General features: G+C 41.9%; 1 long non-coding RNA gene across 1 annotated transcript in view; it reads right to left on the reverse strand.

The window, feature by feature from the left end:
• The window catches only part of LOC135322726 (uncharacterized), a 67049-nt gene that overhangs the window by 12224 nt on the left and 36580 nt on the right, over window positions 1-18245 (reverse strand). The window contains exon 2 of the long non-coding RNA XR_010383497.1: window positions 8515-8888. This is a non-coding gene — a long non-coding RNA (uncharacterized LOC135322726). The remainder of the gene's footprint in view (window positions 1-8514; window positions 8889-18245) is intronic.

Consider the following 18245-nt stretch of genomic DNA (forward strand, 5'->3'; position numbering starts at 1 on the left):
TCCCCCAAGAACCTCTGCTCTGCAGAGAGAAAGATTCTCAAAGCTCTGGAAGGCAGTAGCTTAAACGAAATCTCCACATTCCATGATGAAACTGATTGATCCAAGAGACTTTCTAACTTAGAGTTCTCACACTAACAAAAGTTCAAGTAATAACCACTGAATACTGTTCCCAAACGTAAGCTTGTAAACTGGGCATCAAATCACATTTTCTAGCTTCCCTTCTAATACTGAAAGCTTCGCACTGATTTTCCTCTCCTCTTCAGTTCTATCCCCTACATTCCAAACTCACTTTGATTATCTCAGATAATCAAAATAATCTCAAGTAACAAGTAATTATCAAATAATGACTAAAATCTTAGGCCATTTAAGGACACACTGCTTGATGCCACACCACAAGAGACAAAGCATACAAGTTAAAAACTGGTGGTTCACTGTTCATATCTGTCCTACAAACATATATTATCTATCCCACAAAGTGTTTTAAAAAATTCAGTTGATTACTAAAATTTACAAATTGGAGAATTTCCAATGGTTTTATGTCTCAAGTTAAAAATTTGGAAAATCTGGCAATACTGGGTTCACTGATTTTCTTGGTGTCACCACACTGCCACAGTCCCCACCACTCCCTTCTGTCCTTACACTTGGTCTCTTTCACTTTGTAAGGCGTTTGAGTTCGCAATCCCTTTCCACATGTAATCCCTATCCAAATGCACCCCCTTCAATAACAGAGGAAACTCGAAGACATAAATTTTAAAATCACATTTCCTTGTTCCATTTAATTATTCATTGATTCACTACCATTGGCATGTCCTACACTAGCCACTGAGGCTATAAAAATGATTAGAAACTTTGAGGATACTACTGTATATATTTAATTCAATAGCTAACATCAAAAAAAAAAAACGACATCACCAAATACTGAAGAGGATGTGGGGCAACAGGAACCAACAGGAACTCTCACTCATTCCTGATGGAAATTCAAAATGGTGCAGTCACTTTGGACGACAGTGTGGCAGTTTCTTTTGTGTCCCCTCAGTACTCATACATTGAAATCCTTCCCCACCAATGTGATAGTATTAGGAGGTGGGAGCTTTGGGAGGTAATCAGGATTAGGTGAGATCATGTGAACAGAGTCCTCACGTAGGGAATCAGCGCCCTGATAAGAGTCACAGGAGAGCTTACTTCCCTTCTCTGCTCGCCGTCATGTGAGATGACAAGACAAGTGACATCTGGAGCCTGGAGGAGGGCCCTCACCAGAACCTGGCCATGCTAGCTCCCTGGTCTGACTTCCAGCCTCCAGACTGGGAGAAATAAATTTCTGTTGTTGATAGACCCTACCTGTGATACTTTGTTATGGCAGCCTGAACTGACTAAGACATATGCAATTATTTGTAGCAGCTTTATTCATAATTGCCCCAAACTAGAAATAACCAAGGTGTCCTTCAATATATAAATGTATAAACTGTGGTGCGTGCATAAAATGGAATATTATTAAGTGATAAAAAGGAACAAGTTAGTAATTCACAGGACATGAATTGTAATTGTATTTTGCGAAATTAAAAAAAAAACTAGTCTGAAAGGCTATGTATATATACGACGTTCTGGAAAAGGAAAACGCCTAAGGAAAGAAAACAGATCAGCGACTGTCAGGTATTTGAGGAGGGGGAAATGTTTGACTGATGGAAGCACAGAGCACTTTGTAGGGTCATATAACTAACCTATGTGGTACAGTAGTGGTAGAGACAAGATGCTATGCATTTGTCAGGCCCATAAACTTTACAGCACAAAGTGTGAATCTTAGTGCAAGCAAAGAGGAAAAATATGACTTAGGGGGTCAAGATACCCCAGGATGGGATGGAAACAAAAGAATCTAACTTTATTACGAACGTATGAAATACCTTCACTATGGAGGTGGTAGGAACAAAGGGCTGGCCTAAGTAATTTTGGAAATGAGTAGAAGCTGCAAAACTAAAAGCAAAAGGAGCTTCACACAAGCACGGTACTCCAGTAAAGTCTTTCTTATGGGGGAATAGGCTAACAACTTTGAAACCATGAAAGACAGACAGACAGACAGACACTGGAATTGAACAATGCAGTAAATATCTAGCAGGTGGTGAGAGCCAGATTTTTCTCTGCTAGAGTGGGATATTACAAAGCAAAAGAAGACTAAAACGATCCACATAGTGATGGATTTGAGTTCAAGAACATCAGCATGAACTAATGCTACCCTAATTTAGATACAGATGGATACATATAGAAATATTTATAGATACATGTATATTCATGGGTTAGTATACACACATACATTTTCTTGCTCTCTCAGCTGGGAGGGCCTGGAAGCAGTGACACCCCAGTAGCAATGAGCACACCTAGGGCCACCTATTAGCTTCTAGCACCATTCTCCAATAAAAGGAACCAGGACTTCTTAAAGAATTGGCTGATTCCAGGGCTGGGACAGGGATTATGTAGGATGAGCCTGGAACATCTGGTAATGCCAAAAAGTCAGAAAGTTCTCCAAAAAAAAAAAAAAAAATGATGGGGTATATAAAAGGGACAAGGAAGACAACCCGAAAGAGTTCCCAGTGGCCAAAGCTAGAAGAATTTGAGCAACAATAACGTGGTATTGGATTATAACCCAATATAGCAAATAAACATGCATGAATCTATAACAATATAAATGACTGACTAAATAAATGGGGAAGAAGAGACAAGTCTCCCATACAGAAGAATCTCAAATAATTTATGTAGATTCTCCCCCGGCAAAGAGGTTGAGTGTCGGCTGCACTTGGTGACTTGCTTCCAATAAGGAGAGAATAGCAAGTCAGGGGGAAAAGCACAGTGGAGAATCCTGGCAAGTGCGACCTGAGCCAGGTGAGGAAGGCTGGCGTCATCCATGGTAAGTCGTGTTGAGAGCAAGTGAATGTCCCCTTGATCTGATTTGATGAGAATGACACTTGGCCTCTGTTGTCCTCCTTCCCGGTACCAAGGAACCTAGTTTAACCATGAGTAAAACAGCAGCCAAAGCCAACAAGAGGGACAGTCTACAAAATAGCGGACTAGTACTCCTCAAACTGCCGCGGTCCTGGAAAACAAGGAGAGTCAGAAACTGTCACAGACCAGAGGAGGCTCAGCAGACATGATGACTAAATGCAATGTGACGTTCTCGACTGAAAACCAGATCAGAACATGGACATTAAGAGAAGCCTGGTGAAATGCAAATGAAGTCTGGAGTTTCACTGATAATATCTACCAATGTCGGTTCCTTATTTGGGACGCATGTATCATGGTGATGTTAAGCTAATAACAGTATCTTACTGAGACTGGATGAGGGATCACAGCAGTCCCCTGTACTATCTCTGCAAGTCTACCCCTGTACCATCGACAAATCTAAAACTATTCTAAAGTGAAAAGTCTATTTAAAAGCAAACAAACAAAAAAAGACCCTAAGGAGCCTCCTGATTCAGGAGGGGACATACATCCTCTGCTTGGAACACTCCAATCCTGGTAAACTCTTAGTTTTCCTTCACACCTCAGCTAAAGTGCGACTTCCTGAAAACTATCCCTAATTCCTAACTTGGGTCCCCTCTTTGTTACTTCTCACACCATCCTTTCCTCATTATTCCCAGCAAATATGCCACTGTATTTTTACTGGGTGAAGGCTGGTTAAAATCTCTCTTCCTGAACACACTCTAAGCTCCATGAGGACAGACACCATGTCTGTTTTGCTCCTCACCTAGCAGACAATGTGGCACGTAGCCGCTGTACAATATATAGTTTTGGAAAGAAAGGAGGAAAAAGGGAGGAAAGAGGAGATGGAGGAAAATGAGAGGAAAACAGGAAGAGAGAGAAGGAAGGAGGGGTGGATATATATTACAACAGAGCAAATATTGTAGGATGAGGAGAATCAGACTGGGCAAGCGGAAAGTGAGTCATGGACAAATGGGGTGCAGAGGATTCCTGGGGCACAGCAATTCTGTAAGATAGTCTAATGGTGAATACATGTCATTATACATTTGTCAAACACACAGAAGATACAGTATCAAGAGTGAACCCTGATATGCACTACAGATGAGGGTGGTAATAAGGTGGCCAGTAAAGTTGTTATGTGGGGGGCAGACCTGTCACCCCAAAATGTCTCTTTCACATGAGGATTATTCCGAGCTAAAGACACACAGGAAGAAATTTTGAGCTTCCCACTAACCATCTGAAGGATTATAGAGAGAGGACATACTCCAGGACGGGAACTGTCACCATAGGTCACAATAATATGAACGAGGTGTGATAGGGAGAAACCAGCCAAGTCTGTTCGTTAAAATTCCTCTCTGTGTCCCATTGTCTCTGCACGGCCCAAGCAAACATGTATTTACCAAACATCTGCTTTTTCATCTCCATGTGAATTTCTTTCCTCCTCTTGAAGTCCCAAACCACCACCCCCAACATCCTCTTTTGTCTTTAGCTGAAGATGGTATCTGAGGTGAGGGTTTCATTTCTTTTCGGCCGTTTTGGTGAGTTTTTCAGTTTTTCTAGGTCTCTCCCATGTATTCATGTTATTAAACTTTTGTCTGATTTCACTCCTGTTCATCTGTCTCATGTCAGTTTAAACCTTAGTCCAGCCAGAAAAACCCAGAAGAATAAAGTGTCCTTCTCCGTTTCAGTAACAAACATATGACTCTGGTGGGGGATGTTGACAGTGGGAGAGATTATACAAGGTCAGGACGGGGGTATTTGCAAACTCTGTATCTTCCTCTCAATTTCCCAGTAAGCCTAAAACTGGTCTAAAATTAAAGTCTATTTTAAAAAAATAGTCAACTTTCCAAAATATAAGCAATATGTTTTATAAAACATATACATGTATTTGCACACATGTACATGTTCTTATACACAAAAAATATTTCACACACATACATAAAACATGTGTACAAAAATCTTCTTTCCAAAAGATCACCATTGGACAGGGTTCATTTTGATTCTTTGTTTTCTTTTGTTTACTCTTTGCCCTCTAAGAACAACACTGCAGACCCCAGGTCCAAAACGCTGATGGAATCCATACTTTGTGAGAAATGCAATCTTTTATTTCAAGGCATGCCCATTTTTTTTTAACATGTTGCCAATCGCTTTACATATTTCCTATGTGTCTCTAAATATATATTTTATACCACCTTGCAATTAAATCTTCAACAGATACAGTTCAACAACATCCGGGGGCGGGAAGGGACACACTGACTCGTGGGCGATAAAAATTCACAGTAAAGCCACAGATGTAGCAGAGTGAGAATTACCGCGCCAGCAGGAACTGGAGATAAAAGAGGATTACACATGATGAAATGTAGTAATTGACTAGAAGTCACCGAAAAATACCAGATGGATATCACTGCTCTGTATAACTCTAATGTGCCTGTAGACTTTATTGAGTATCACTAGAGGTTCACTTTTAGTATTTTCTTGAGTGTAATTGAAGTTTATTGATATGCTATTATTGCCCAGTTTAGATGTGACCATAAAAAAATACAGTTTGATATAGTTGTGTCTCCACAGAAATCTTGGGCTTTGCAGCTTAAAATAAAAGCTCATAGTAATAATTGCCGTAATATTTATTCCTCTTCCTCCATTAGACCTTTACGTAGAATATGGACAGTAACTCCTCCAGATAGCATTGAAATTGCAGGGATATTTTCAGGAGTGATTGGCGCATAAAAGCTCAGACATGCAATTTTGGATACTACCAAGGGAGACTTACAAAGGATTTTTATGTCGAAGGTAAAAGAAAACAAATTTATATGCTGAAATGAGTTGCCATGGGTGGTGCAGTTCCCTATTAGTTATCATGGGTTTATTTCCCATTTCGTTTTCAATACAGGAAGAGTATAAAAATAACTGTCCATCTGAGCTAGAATATTCGTTCTGTAAACACAGAAGCCTCAGATCTCAACAAAAGACCTCTCAGCATAATAAGCAAAGGCCATTTCCCTCCACAACAAACATTTTAAATTAAGCTGGAAATAATGGGCGTGAAAATGATTGCTTCTCAGAGCAGCAAAGAAAAACTCTTGGTGGGAATTCCAGGTACAGCTCGGCTCGTATCACTGACAAGTTAGTATAAACCGGTAAGAAGCTACTCCAAGGCCCAAGTCAAAGGGCCATGCAACTTGATTATGTTTTCACAAGCTGAAAATCAGATTCCATTACTAAGGGAAACAGCTGAACCTTGAACTCTGGTGAGGTGCTCCAAGTAAAGTTAAGAAAGGAATGTATGGTCTGGGCAGTAGAACCTGAGACTTCCCAGAGGAAACAGAGAGCGGAGGTAACTCCCAACTGAGGCAGGCTCCTCTCCTTCCCTCCTACCCCTTCTCCAAACCCACAGGCACACACTCCAGCCCCAGGGCACACTTCACAGGTCCCATCCAACCCACGTTTTCCGTGGGCTGCCCCTTCAGTGTTGACAGCAGTGTGCCAGCGCAGCTGAAGTCTGGCCGGCACCTCCCTTATACTTCCAACCCTGCAGCAGTGTGGTTCCAGGGTTTCGTCCTGGAGGGGACCCTCCTGGAGGGCACCCTCCTGGAGGGCTCCTCGGCCCCACACCACACCCACTGACTCAGAATCTCAGGAATCTCTGCATTTTTAATGAGCTTGCAGGGGAAGCTCACTCACAGAAAGGTGTAAGAAGCATTGACGTAGTGTTTACCCAGACCTGCTTCTGAACAGAAGGGAAACCAGGTAAGGGAAGAGTGGGTACAACATTACAAGAAGGAAAAATCTTCTAGACGTATGGTGCCTAACTCTGTGTTTGGCTCTTGATATGCATGCTTGAATAAATAATGAAAAAAATTCAAATGAGTAAAAGACTCACTTCTTTCATGCAGGCATCCGTGTATTTTCACAAATATGTTAAACATATCCACACCTACTTCTTATCTATTTGGGAGGAAATTAATTCAACTTTATAAGTAGTTTGCTATTTTAAGACTGGGATATCCACAGGCTGGCCCAGAAACTCTGTAGAGCTGCCTGGACTGGACCAACCGGGAAGAGGGGGAGAAGAAGAAAGCAAAAGAGACCTGCTGAAGCCTTGAGCGACTCAGCACACCAGGGCGGTCTGGACTCTGCAACACCCAGGTGGGGAACATGTCTTGTCTCTTTGTTTTTTCGCAATGATCACAGAGTTAGGAGAATTACGCTGAGAACCACAATGATAAGCCATATGCCATTACTATCACTGTTCTGCACGGGCAAACCTTTCCCATCCAGCATGTTCGCCCCTTTTCCTTGTTTGCTCTCCTCTTCCCGTACGTACGTGTCCAACATGTAACATGGGTTTCAGTTTGGGACCGGGGTCTGTGTACAGCAAGTGCAGATGCCAACACCAGATTTGTTTTTGTTTTTTGTTTTCCCCTGAGAAATCAAAGTACATTCACTCAACAACAGAGTTGAGCACTGACTTGACGCCAGGTTCTGTGTTAGGCTCTGGAGGCATCAAACTGTATGAAACACAGCCCATGCCCAAGGATCCCTTTCTTGAGGGGTGAATTGTGACCCCCCAAAACCCGTAAAATGAAGCCCTAAAACCCAGTACCTTGTGCTCTATTAGGAAACAGGGAGTATTTAATGACATCTTTAAGTTGAAGGCATCATTTTGTCTTTATGTCATAAAAACCATATGTCTTTACGATATAAAGACATAAAGACACTCAGTCCACAGTACCTTGTTGTAACAGCCATCGCAAAACTCACACAGGAAAAAACACAAACACAAAAATTGCCAGTTTTGCCTCCCATTCCAACTCTGATTCGTTTTGCAAAGACCTGAATAAGGAACTGTTCCCTCTCCCTCCCGTGGCCCTTGCTGAGAACACGAGAGAACTGATGTAACACCCCAAGTCTCCAAGGGAAGGGCTCCTTGTCTTAACCAAACCTCACCCTTCACCTTCACCTCTGTGGAGTGGGAATGAGAAGCCCTGGGGACCCTCTCAGGCTGGCAGGTCATCCTCATGATTCACACATACAGACCTCAGGACTCACAGACTGGCTGGTCACAGCCAGAAAAATCTTGTCACATGGAATGCTGGAGACCAAATTCTGTGTTCCTGGTCCTGAGTGCAATGCTCCGTGGGTTGCTATTTTTAAGAGTTGTCAAAGGATATAGAACACGATCATATAACATTATTATTATTATTATTACCATTAACACTTATAATTCTCTTCAGGGTCAACTTGTTGTGTAAAGCATTTAAGCATTTACTCATCCAACAAATATTTGTGAGGAACCTGCTGTCTTTCAGGGACTGGAATTGGAAAGTTTCTCCATTCATCCTGACAGCTGTATATACTGAGAACTCTCTCTGTTCCAGGCACCTCGATCTGTGCTGGGTGTGATTCGGGGTATCAAAGCCTTGGCTACCATACTTGTGGGGCTCACCGTCTTTCCCACCTCTGGTTTCCATGAGGAAATCCTACTGCAGACACTCCTGGCCTCCTGCCCCACTACTAAGCCCTCCCTGAGGAGGCAGAAGGACTCACCTGCTAGTTTGGTTCAAGTCTCCACCGTGTGGAGCTAAACTCTCAAAGATTCCAGTGCAGACGGAGGACGGTGGAATCTGTCCTCTTCCTCCTCCACCTCGTCCAGCAGAAACAGCCATCTGGTTGAGTGTAGATGCTCTGAAGACTCTGAGTTTCTCTCAGGAGGGCTGTCTGAGGACTCAACAGAGGGAAAGGGAGGTGTTCACCCACCTGGGCACAGACATCAACCTTCACCTTCTAGTCCCACATCCTAGCCTCTGATGGTGATACTTCAGTTTTCCCATCGTGACTCTCCGTATCTTATTTTCCAGCCAATCCAAAACTTAGATGGAGAAGGGGGTGATGTATAATTCCCTCAAAGATACCAACAGCACCTGAATAGAGGAAACAGAATTTTTTAAAACGTAAGCCAACCCCTAATAAGACAGTCACCAACGGTACAATTTGGCACATGCCCTGCCTTCAAGGACCTTACAATCTATTAGGGAAAATGAGTCGTGAGTACACGTGTTTTTATTACACAGCACACTAAAGAGACAGAAAGTGCTATGGGGCCCTGAGAGAGAAAGCAGGCATGAAATGTACACAGAAACTAAATCACTTGAGCAGCCAGCGCTCTTTGGTGTGTGTTTCTGTGGCAACTCCCATGTACCTTCTGTGACAATGTCACTCAGGGATTCATAACAGCGAAGGTGATAGAGTAACTCCATGTTCCCTGACGAATCCTGGCACCATTGTGACTTCTTATTCTATCTTGTTTCTTGGGTTAGACAGAAATTTATGTTTTGATTATTCCCTGATAATTCATGTCATAATAGCAATAATTAAAACTTCACAGTTTCAGCTTTTCCCTTCTTCAGTTTTTAATCTCACAGCTTGAAAAAAATGTTTCAGGCTTTTGAGAATTGCACGAAAATATGGTGCAAAAGCCATAGGACATGCAACTTCATCACAACAAACTGGGTGAAAAAGAGAGAGGAGAGAGCTTGAAATAATAGGGCAAAGCAGAAACTAAAATTTAGGGGACTGCGGGGATCATAGATAAAATCCATGGCCCTGCCCTCAAATTTTTCATTATTGCTATAATAAGGACTGTCTTTATGTGGACCACGCAGTATATGATGGGTATAATTCCAAAGGGCTCTCTGACGCAATGTTTCTTTTCTGTAGAAGGGGAAATGGTATGTGGGCTTTGATCTAGCTCTCAGAAGCACCTGGATTCAGCCTGAGAGATCACAACTGTTCTCTGCTCTCTCCTGGCTTGTCAGACCTGGGTACCAGACTGTGGTTACACTAACGCCCTGTAAATGACTCGTTTGAAGAACATGTCATGTGTGTAGAGTTCCCTTGTCTTTATGAGTCACCGAGACCTCACCATCACAGTCCTGCTTCTCACGATCCTCCACCTTATTAGGAAAATTCCTAATGGTGTCGATGAGTGTGTCACACTAAAAAAGGTGGAGGCAGAGAGACAAGGGCACCTGGTGTGAGTGTCAACAACTGTCCCCACCAGCCCATAGTCATATTTGTCAGCCTGGCCTGCTCCCACATGCTCACACCCACCCATTCTTGTTACACATCCCCCACCCCAGGTCACAGCTGGTTGGACTATAGAATTAGGCAGTGGATCCAGGCTGGGCCAGGGTCCCTTCTCTGGGAATTTGGGATCGAGGGGGCCAAGGACATGCTTTGAGGCTGGATCCGCACTTCCCATAGACAGAGCAGCAGGGAGAGCCAGCGGACCCAAAAGAATGAAGAACAAACCACAGAGAAACAGAGACCAAGAGATGGGCAAAAACATTCCCTGGGATTTTAGTGCAATTCCTGGCTCCTATAATGATCGTTTCTGAATCCCAGCCCATCCCTGACCTTAAGTTCTATAAAACATACCTGCTTGTTGTTAAAAGATAAACTGAGGCATATTAAAAATTTTAAGAGATTATATGAGCAAAAATCATTCCAGGCAGCGCCACACCCTGTTAGGAGGGCTCCACCATCAGGAGCTGGGGAGAGGCTTTTGTAGGGAAAAGACAGCAGCAAAACAAGGAAACGACTGATTGGCTGGAGCTTGAAGCCTACTTAGTTAGCTGTTTGTGATTGGTTGTCCTTAGGTTTCGTAACCTTGAGGCATTTGCAGGCTCCATCGATTTTGGCTTGCTTACTATGCCACCACACAGAGCATTAGAGCCACCACAGTCTTACGGCCTCCTTGTTTAATTAATGTAACACTGTGCTCTCATAATAAATTCCCCCCCTTTTTTTTCCACTTAAATTGTTTTAGTTACTTGAAACCCAGAGATCAATTCAGTGCAGAGCTGTTGTAAAAAATTCCTGGGCGTGTAAGTTGTAGCAAAAGTTATAACGAACACTAATGCCTTGCACACAGGTGATGTCACTCTCCCTGTGAATTCCCTGGGACACACAAACAGTGCCTGTAAGCACCTCATTTTATATCAACAGACATTCTCCAACCCGAACTCGAGTGCCCTCAGCCCCTCCTGGAAAATACGGCTGCTTGTCGTTGGCTTGGCTCTGCCCAGTCACTCCTGCCTCCATGAAGATAATGGTTCAGGACAGTGCAACTCAGATAAAAACCACCAGGCTCAGCAGCATGCAGCCCAGAACATCAAAACCCAATGGCACTCGTTCACATCAGTCACCAGTGGCCCCACTTAACAGCCTTTTTGAAGAAAAAAGAGGAGAAAAGAGCATTCTTGTTGCTGCATTGAGGAGTGTGAAAACGACCATTTGTGTAACACAGCTTCTGCCGTGAACACTGAGATGCCTACAACGTAGATGGAGATCAAAAGAGCGCCGGCAAACGAATAATGCCAAAGTGTCTCAAGAAGCACACCCAAGGCTGTGTTTTCGGATTGTTTTAAAAGGCTCACAGGTTGCAAGAATCCTTTCTTTCTCATTTCCAAAGGGTTTGTCATGCCTGTCCCACGCCAGTGTGGCTGAGCTGGACCTCCGGTGCCCTTCTTTAAAGCGTGCATAAAGCAGAGATGCCCAGAGCTTGCCCAGAGCAGCAGACCCGGCCCCAGCTGCCACAGTCCTGGGATGCAGGCCAACGTGGGCCGCAGAGCAATGAAAGCCCAGGATCAGGCATCTCCAATACTTTGATTTTCAAGAACAGCTTGACACCCATAGCAACGTGGCTAACGTGAAAAACACAAGATAAAAACATTCCATTAATTAAAAGCCTACAGTTCAATGGTAGTATAATTATTACAAGTGCATTTTATGGCTGTCTGCTTTCATTTTGGGTACATAAATTAATATGCAAATTACCAGCCCCTCTCGTGTTCTTAAGAAGTTCTCTCTATCAATCTTTTCTCCGACATGTCAATTGCATAAAGCATGGCTTTTTAAATGCAAAATAAAATTCACATTTATGGTTCTTCTGAAGTCTCCCTGTGCTGGCAAGCTTTGTTTTAGATGAAGAGTGTTTAATTAACAGAGCACACCTCTCTCTGAAGGCCTTCAGGACCACAGAAAGGAGGCCAAGACATTCTACAGTCGTCTGGCTAATCAGGATTAAAGACTATTTTCCATCTCAAGGACCACCTATCAAGGTATTTGTAGTTCTCCATTCATCCCTTCAAGGACTTTGTTATGGGAAAATATTGTTCTGATTTACAAAAAAGCAAACTCCCAAACCGTAGACAGATGAATTTAGTATTATTCACTGGGAAATTCTATAACAAATTACTTGAGATGGTTTGTAGGTATTTAGGAAATTCTTTGCACACAGACAGCAGACCCAAGGAAGTGGTGTGAGCTTTCAGAACAAGACGTGCCCAACTGACCTCATTTCCCTCTTTGGGAGAGTTACTAACTGGCATAACAGGAACACTCCATAAACATAATATATCTCACTGTCAATGAGGCTTTTGGAAAATCTTTTGTGATTTCCTAGTAGACGTTATATAGTAGATGAACCAGCTGTTTGAACAGTCACATGCATTTTTATTGGACTAGCAGGGACCTGAAGTTGGGAGATCCAGGTAAGCTCTGACTCCAAACTTGGAATCGTTCCATCATCATCTCTAGCGTTGGCCTGAATAAAGTGAAGAAAACCAGAATGTCACCCTCAAATATGCCTCTTTGACAAAAGAATTATTTTGAACTGAAGGCAGTTAAGAAGCAGCAATCATGGAAAAAGCTTGCTGCCTCTCCCCCGATTTGCCAAAAGCAGGACATCAGTTTACAAAGGGGTGCCTCCTCTCCTCTCTACCAGGAAAGACAAAAGTTGATCACTGGTGACACCTGTAGGCCCTCATCAGCCTGGAGATGGCACCAGAGGAATCTATGGAATCAACTTTACCGACTAACCTTCATCTACCATTAGTTTTCCATGCATCTGACTTCCCTCGATTTGTTGCCCCAAGGGTCACAAGGTCCCTTTCCTTTGTCTTGTCACTTGTCTAAAAACATATTGTTCCTGTGCTAAGATACTACATAAACTCAGGTTCTAACCAAACCTTTGAGTGTCTCCTGCCTGGGTACTCCGTGTGTTACATTTATGGTGCACATGTTAAGAAGCCTCTGTTCATTTCCCTTCTGTTAATCTGAAAGTCTCACTTAAAGGGCTCCAGATGGAGCACCTAAGACGAGTAGAGGAAGAGATTTTTCCTTCCCTACAAAAGTCAGAGGAAATCTGCTTGAATGGTGTAGAAATGTCTCAGTACTAGAAGGGACAACCAATACACTCTTTGTTAGAATTAAAACTCCTGAAATACAAACATCTCGGGAGACTGAGCCTATTCAATGAAAAAAAAATCCATTTTAAAGAACAAGAATGACTTAACAGTTCATTGGGGGGCGGGGAGAAAGTTTTGGTTGCCTGTGAATCCAAGAGTGCCTATTAGCTTGATGTGGATGAATACGTAACAATAACAGGTTTCATTAAAATAAGAATCTTTATAGAATATAAGCTAAATGAGGGCCCAGACTTCATCTTTCTCAGTGCCAGTGCCAAGAACAGTGACACACAGTAGGGACTCAATAAACATTTACTGGATAAAGAGCATACTTTCCATCTATCTTTTAAAAATATAAATAGAACTTGCATTGATTGTAGAAAATTTGGAAAGCATTTTAAAGCACAAAGAAGAAATAAAAATCACCCTGAGTCCTAAGATAATCTCTCTTAATAGGTTAGTATATTTCTTTCAAGTCTTTTTCTTCATGCACTTTTCACATGGTCTAAATAAACAATTTTCTATCCTAGCTTATTTACATTATAAAAATTATCTTCTAAACCATTAAAAATCTTCATAAATGCAATTTATGTAACTATATAACAGTCCATTTTGTGGATGTACCACCACTAACTGTTGGCTATTGAGGTTGTTTCAAAATGTTTTATATATTTAAACAACACTGTGGAAAGTACCCCTCTGTGTGAAGCTTTTTCTGTTTCAGAATGAGTTAGAACTTTCTTGCAGTTGGAGATCTTCAGAAGTAAAGCAAGTTCCTTTATGAAGATAGGCAAGGATAGACAATGCCTTCCAGGGAAGTAACAGAGAAAACAGTTAATTTTGGTGAAGTATGAGCTCTGGAACCACAGATTTCTGTCTGACTTTGGCGCCACTGTACAACAGCTCCATAACTAGTTTTCTCAAAGCCAAGGCTGTTTCCTAGCCTGTAAAATGGGAGCAATAATATGGACTTTGCTGGATTGCTATGAAGGAAAGGGGGAAATATTGCCTAAAGTCCTGATGTAATAACTCAGGACATGGTGGCTGTTGTAATTGCTGTTTCTATCCTTCTTATATGATTTTTCAGGTGCATGCATCTTGCTTTTGATTTGGACAGATTTGACCATACAGAATGCTGGATGAGGCTGTGCAGCTGGACCAATTCCACCATTTGCAGGGTCTAGTGCAAAGTGAAAATTATTAAGATTTTCAAGATGGCAACAGCAGAACATTAAAGGGAGCACAGGACTCTTCTAAGCACAGGGCCCTGTGCGAGTGGCACTAGTCTGCACTAGTGCACACAGCAGCCCTGATGAGACCCTTCCTCTGGGAGGTCCCTGTAACACAGTGAAGGAGGACCTCAGCAAGCCCACCCCGTTGTGTTATTGCAAACCTGGGCATGACAATCCAAGCCTCAAGAGGCCTTTAACAGAGTTCTGTAATTTTGCTCCCTGGAACACATAACCAGTCACTGTTGGCCAGAAGGTTCTTCCAAGTCAGCTGAACAACCAGTAAGTCTTGAGAACAAGCCCATTTTTTGAAGGGCACTACAAAAAGAGCGAGTTCTGACTCACTGCTTTCAAAAACTTCTAAATTCATACCACACATGCCTCTCCTAAAAGTCCCCCACTACCTTCCATAGTATAGTGTTCCATCTTTGTCTTTAAATTCTTCTGGAAGATTCCAAAACATAATGTTATTCAATGACAACAACAACAAAAAAACAGTTTCCTCCTTTCTTGAGAATCTAAACCAATATTGCTGTGGTTTATGTGAATTATAGGAGAGGAAAAATAATTTTCCTTCTACCCTTCTGAGTTCTTGGCTGAGACTCCCTATAGTAAAAGACAGATTAACAAGAGAAAAACAAATAGAAGCTTATTAACATGTCTACCTCATGTATACATGACAAAGACCCAGGAAAACTCAGTAACTCCCCAAGATGGTTCAAGCCACCACCTTAAATGCCATCTTCAGGTAAAGAAAAAAAAGAAAGACAGGAGGAGGGCAGTAAGGAGAGGTGACCAGGAAAATCACAGTAAACAAGGGTAAGGTTCATTATGAAGATTTAAGCCTAAACTTTCTCCCCTGTTAAGAGTTTCTTATGATTTGAGCCATTCCTCTTCTTGGTGCAGAGATATATATGCTCACAAATGAAAATTTCCTTCACAGAAAGATCATCTCTATTCTGTCTTCAGAGCTCCTTCTCTGTCTTCTGTTTCTCAAAAATAATCAGCTTGAAATAATCCTTATGCCAGAGTTGTATTTTGGGGTGGCATTTCCTGCTACCCTTCAGAACAACAGGTGGTTATTAATATCCAGTAGATGTTGATAAGAAGAATGGCTGATTACCAACATTCATATCTCTTTCTACATTAAAAAAAAATTCTTTTACCATATCCTGATATTTTCTTTTCCAAACTCTCAATGTTTCTTTCTAAAGAGACTACCTACAAGTATTGCTTCATCCATCAAATGATCAAGTTAAATACTAGATACATTATTCAACGAAGGATCCACCTCCCCTGTCCAACCCTATTTCACATTCCTTCTTCAACCTGGGTCTTAATAGAAGTGTCCCTGTGTGGTGAGCTGAATAGTAGTCCCCAAAGCTGTCTACATCCTAATCCCTGGAACCTTTGAACATTACCTTACATGGCAAAAGGGACTTTGCAGATGTGATTAAGTTAAGGATCTTGGAATGGGGATTATCCTGGATTATCTGGGTGGGCTCTAAATATAATCACAAGGGTTCTTTTAAGAGGGCAGTAAGACGGTCACAGAGGAAATGGAGACATGACAACAGAACATGAGGATCAGTGTGAGGAAGGGGTCATGCATCAAAGAATGCAGGTGGCCTCCAGAGCTGGAAACGGCACGGAAACAGATTCTCCCGTAGAGCCCCAGAAGGGACCGGCCTTGCTGATACCTGACTTCAGCCCAGTGAGTCTAATTTTGGACTCTTGGCCTCCAGAACCATTAAGAGAGTACATTTGTGTTGCCTTACAACATTAAGTTTGTAGTAATTTGTCACAGCAACCATAGGAAACAAATATATCCTCTCTGAGTATCCATTATTCTTCTTCTAGAAAATCTTTAATTTGGCACCCATATCCTATCAACTCCTTCTTCTGTCAACCTTATGAACAAATTACTTCTATGGGGAAAAGAAATTATCAAATACCACTGGTATTAATTTAATTCATTTTTACTGTAATGTTTTTAAAACACAAAAAATATTGAACTAAGTATCAACTCCTTGTAGTTACAGCTCTTAGACAGCTCTACAGCCAAAATAAATGTATAGAGCAAGTACCAATAAAACTACAACACCAATATGATTTTTCAAAAGCCACTAATGTGATGGATGAAGTTTACTGAGAGCAAATCACCAACTTCGAGGTTAATAGAAGAAAGATGTATACATGACTTTGGGTTTCACTTATTGTTGGCTGGATTCTCTTGACTTTAAGTAATGTGGGTCATCATCGAAGCTTTCTCTCACTGCTACCTCTGTTGATATTTTTCCTTTCCAGCACTAACCTAAAATGTAACCCTGATCCATTTCATCCATGGGTCTGCAAAGTTGTAGCACATTCGAACACAAAATACTGCAATCTTTTACAATGTCACTTAAAGCAGAAAATTTATAATTTCATATTTAATGCTATTATTGTTGCCAGTAAATTACTGAAAAGAAGTATGTGGCCATTCAGGGTCAGAGCAACATCAATCAGTACATTAACCTGTTGGTTCTTTCGTGTTGAGCAGCTACATGCCACATGTTAATTAATTCAAACTCCACTTTCTTTATATCTGAACTTCTATGAATCACTTTTTTCATTCAGTGTCCTAGCACATTCTTTTCTGACTTATGTTTAGCACAAATACGATTGCAAGTAGAAGAGTAAATGCAGGCCTAACATTTCTGGGCCAATCCAGTTAAAGAGAATCATGTGGGCCACACAGTTTGCCATCAAATAAACAGAAGTGAAAATATAAAGATGGCAAATTTTCATAAAATCCACAGCCCCTGGAAAATGTAACCATAAGCCCCAGGGGCCAGAAAAGCCATTTTGGAAACTTTTAATCTAGCCTTCTCTCATTGCTCTACTTTCTTTTTTCCTCTCCTCCAGTTGCTATAACTATTTTGTTCCCATAAATTTCCTTTCCTTCCCTAAAGTGGCCCAGTCTGTTTTACTTCCCTCTCTCTTGTCTAATGGAAAACCCCACAGATACTAATTTCCTACCCAGTAATCCTTCCCACCTGATCAATGGTGGAGCCCCTGCCACCTGGAAGAGCTGAGAAATACAAGCAGCCCAGGGCTGCCTACTGGTGACCACAAGGAGCGCCATTCCAATTCTCTCAGCAAACGCACTGATGACACTTTCTTCTCAGTGTTCCTTCCACTACGGTTGCTTCCAGGGTATTCAAATAACTCACAGATCATTATTACCTAATCATGTTGTTCTAAATACACTGACCCCTTGTCGGGGGACTTTCACAGTCATGACAATGGACATCTGCAGCAGCTGTGTGTGCATCAGACCTGGGACATCAGCTTCATTGCTCTTGCTCTGTCTAGACAGGTGGTGCTCCCTCTGCTGAGCAAAGCAACTAGAGACTAGGCTGTAAGCACTTCTACTCAACCAATATGACTGCTAATGTAGGTGTTTCAGGAAAGAATTTTGGAATTACCCAAATAGTATAAGCATACTGTCACACATTTCAGAACCTGAATGAAACGACTCAATTCTAAACACTAAGAGGCAAAATAAATATTCAGTTGATGTCAGGTAGAGAAAACTCCAGAATGAATGACTGTCTTCCACTTTGCATCCACAAAGACTGCATCCTTGCTCCCGAGTGTTCCTCCTCCCTGGGTCCTCACGCTTTGTCTTGGGACTACAGGGTTTTTTTTCTACTGGAGTTTATTCCTCATCCCATTAAAGTTAGGTTTGGCTATGGGATTTGTTCCAACCCCCGGAATGAGGGTGGAAGTGATGGTGCAAGTCCTAAGCCAAGGC

Source organism: Camelus dromedarius, chromosome 13, assembly GCF_036321535.1.
Source record: "Camelus dromedarius isolate mCamDro1 chromosome 13, mCamDro1.pat, whole genome shotgun sequence".
NCBI lineage: Eukaryota > Metazoa > Chordata > Mammalia > Artiodactyla > Camelidae > Camelus > Camelus dromedarius.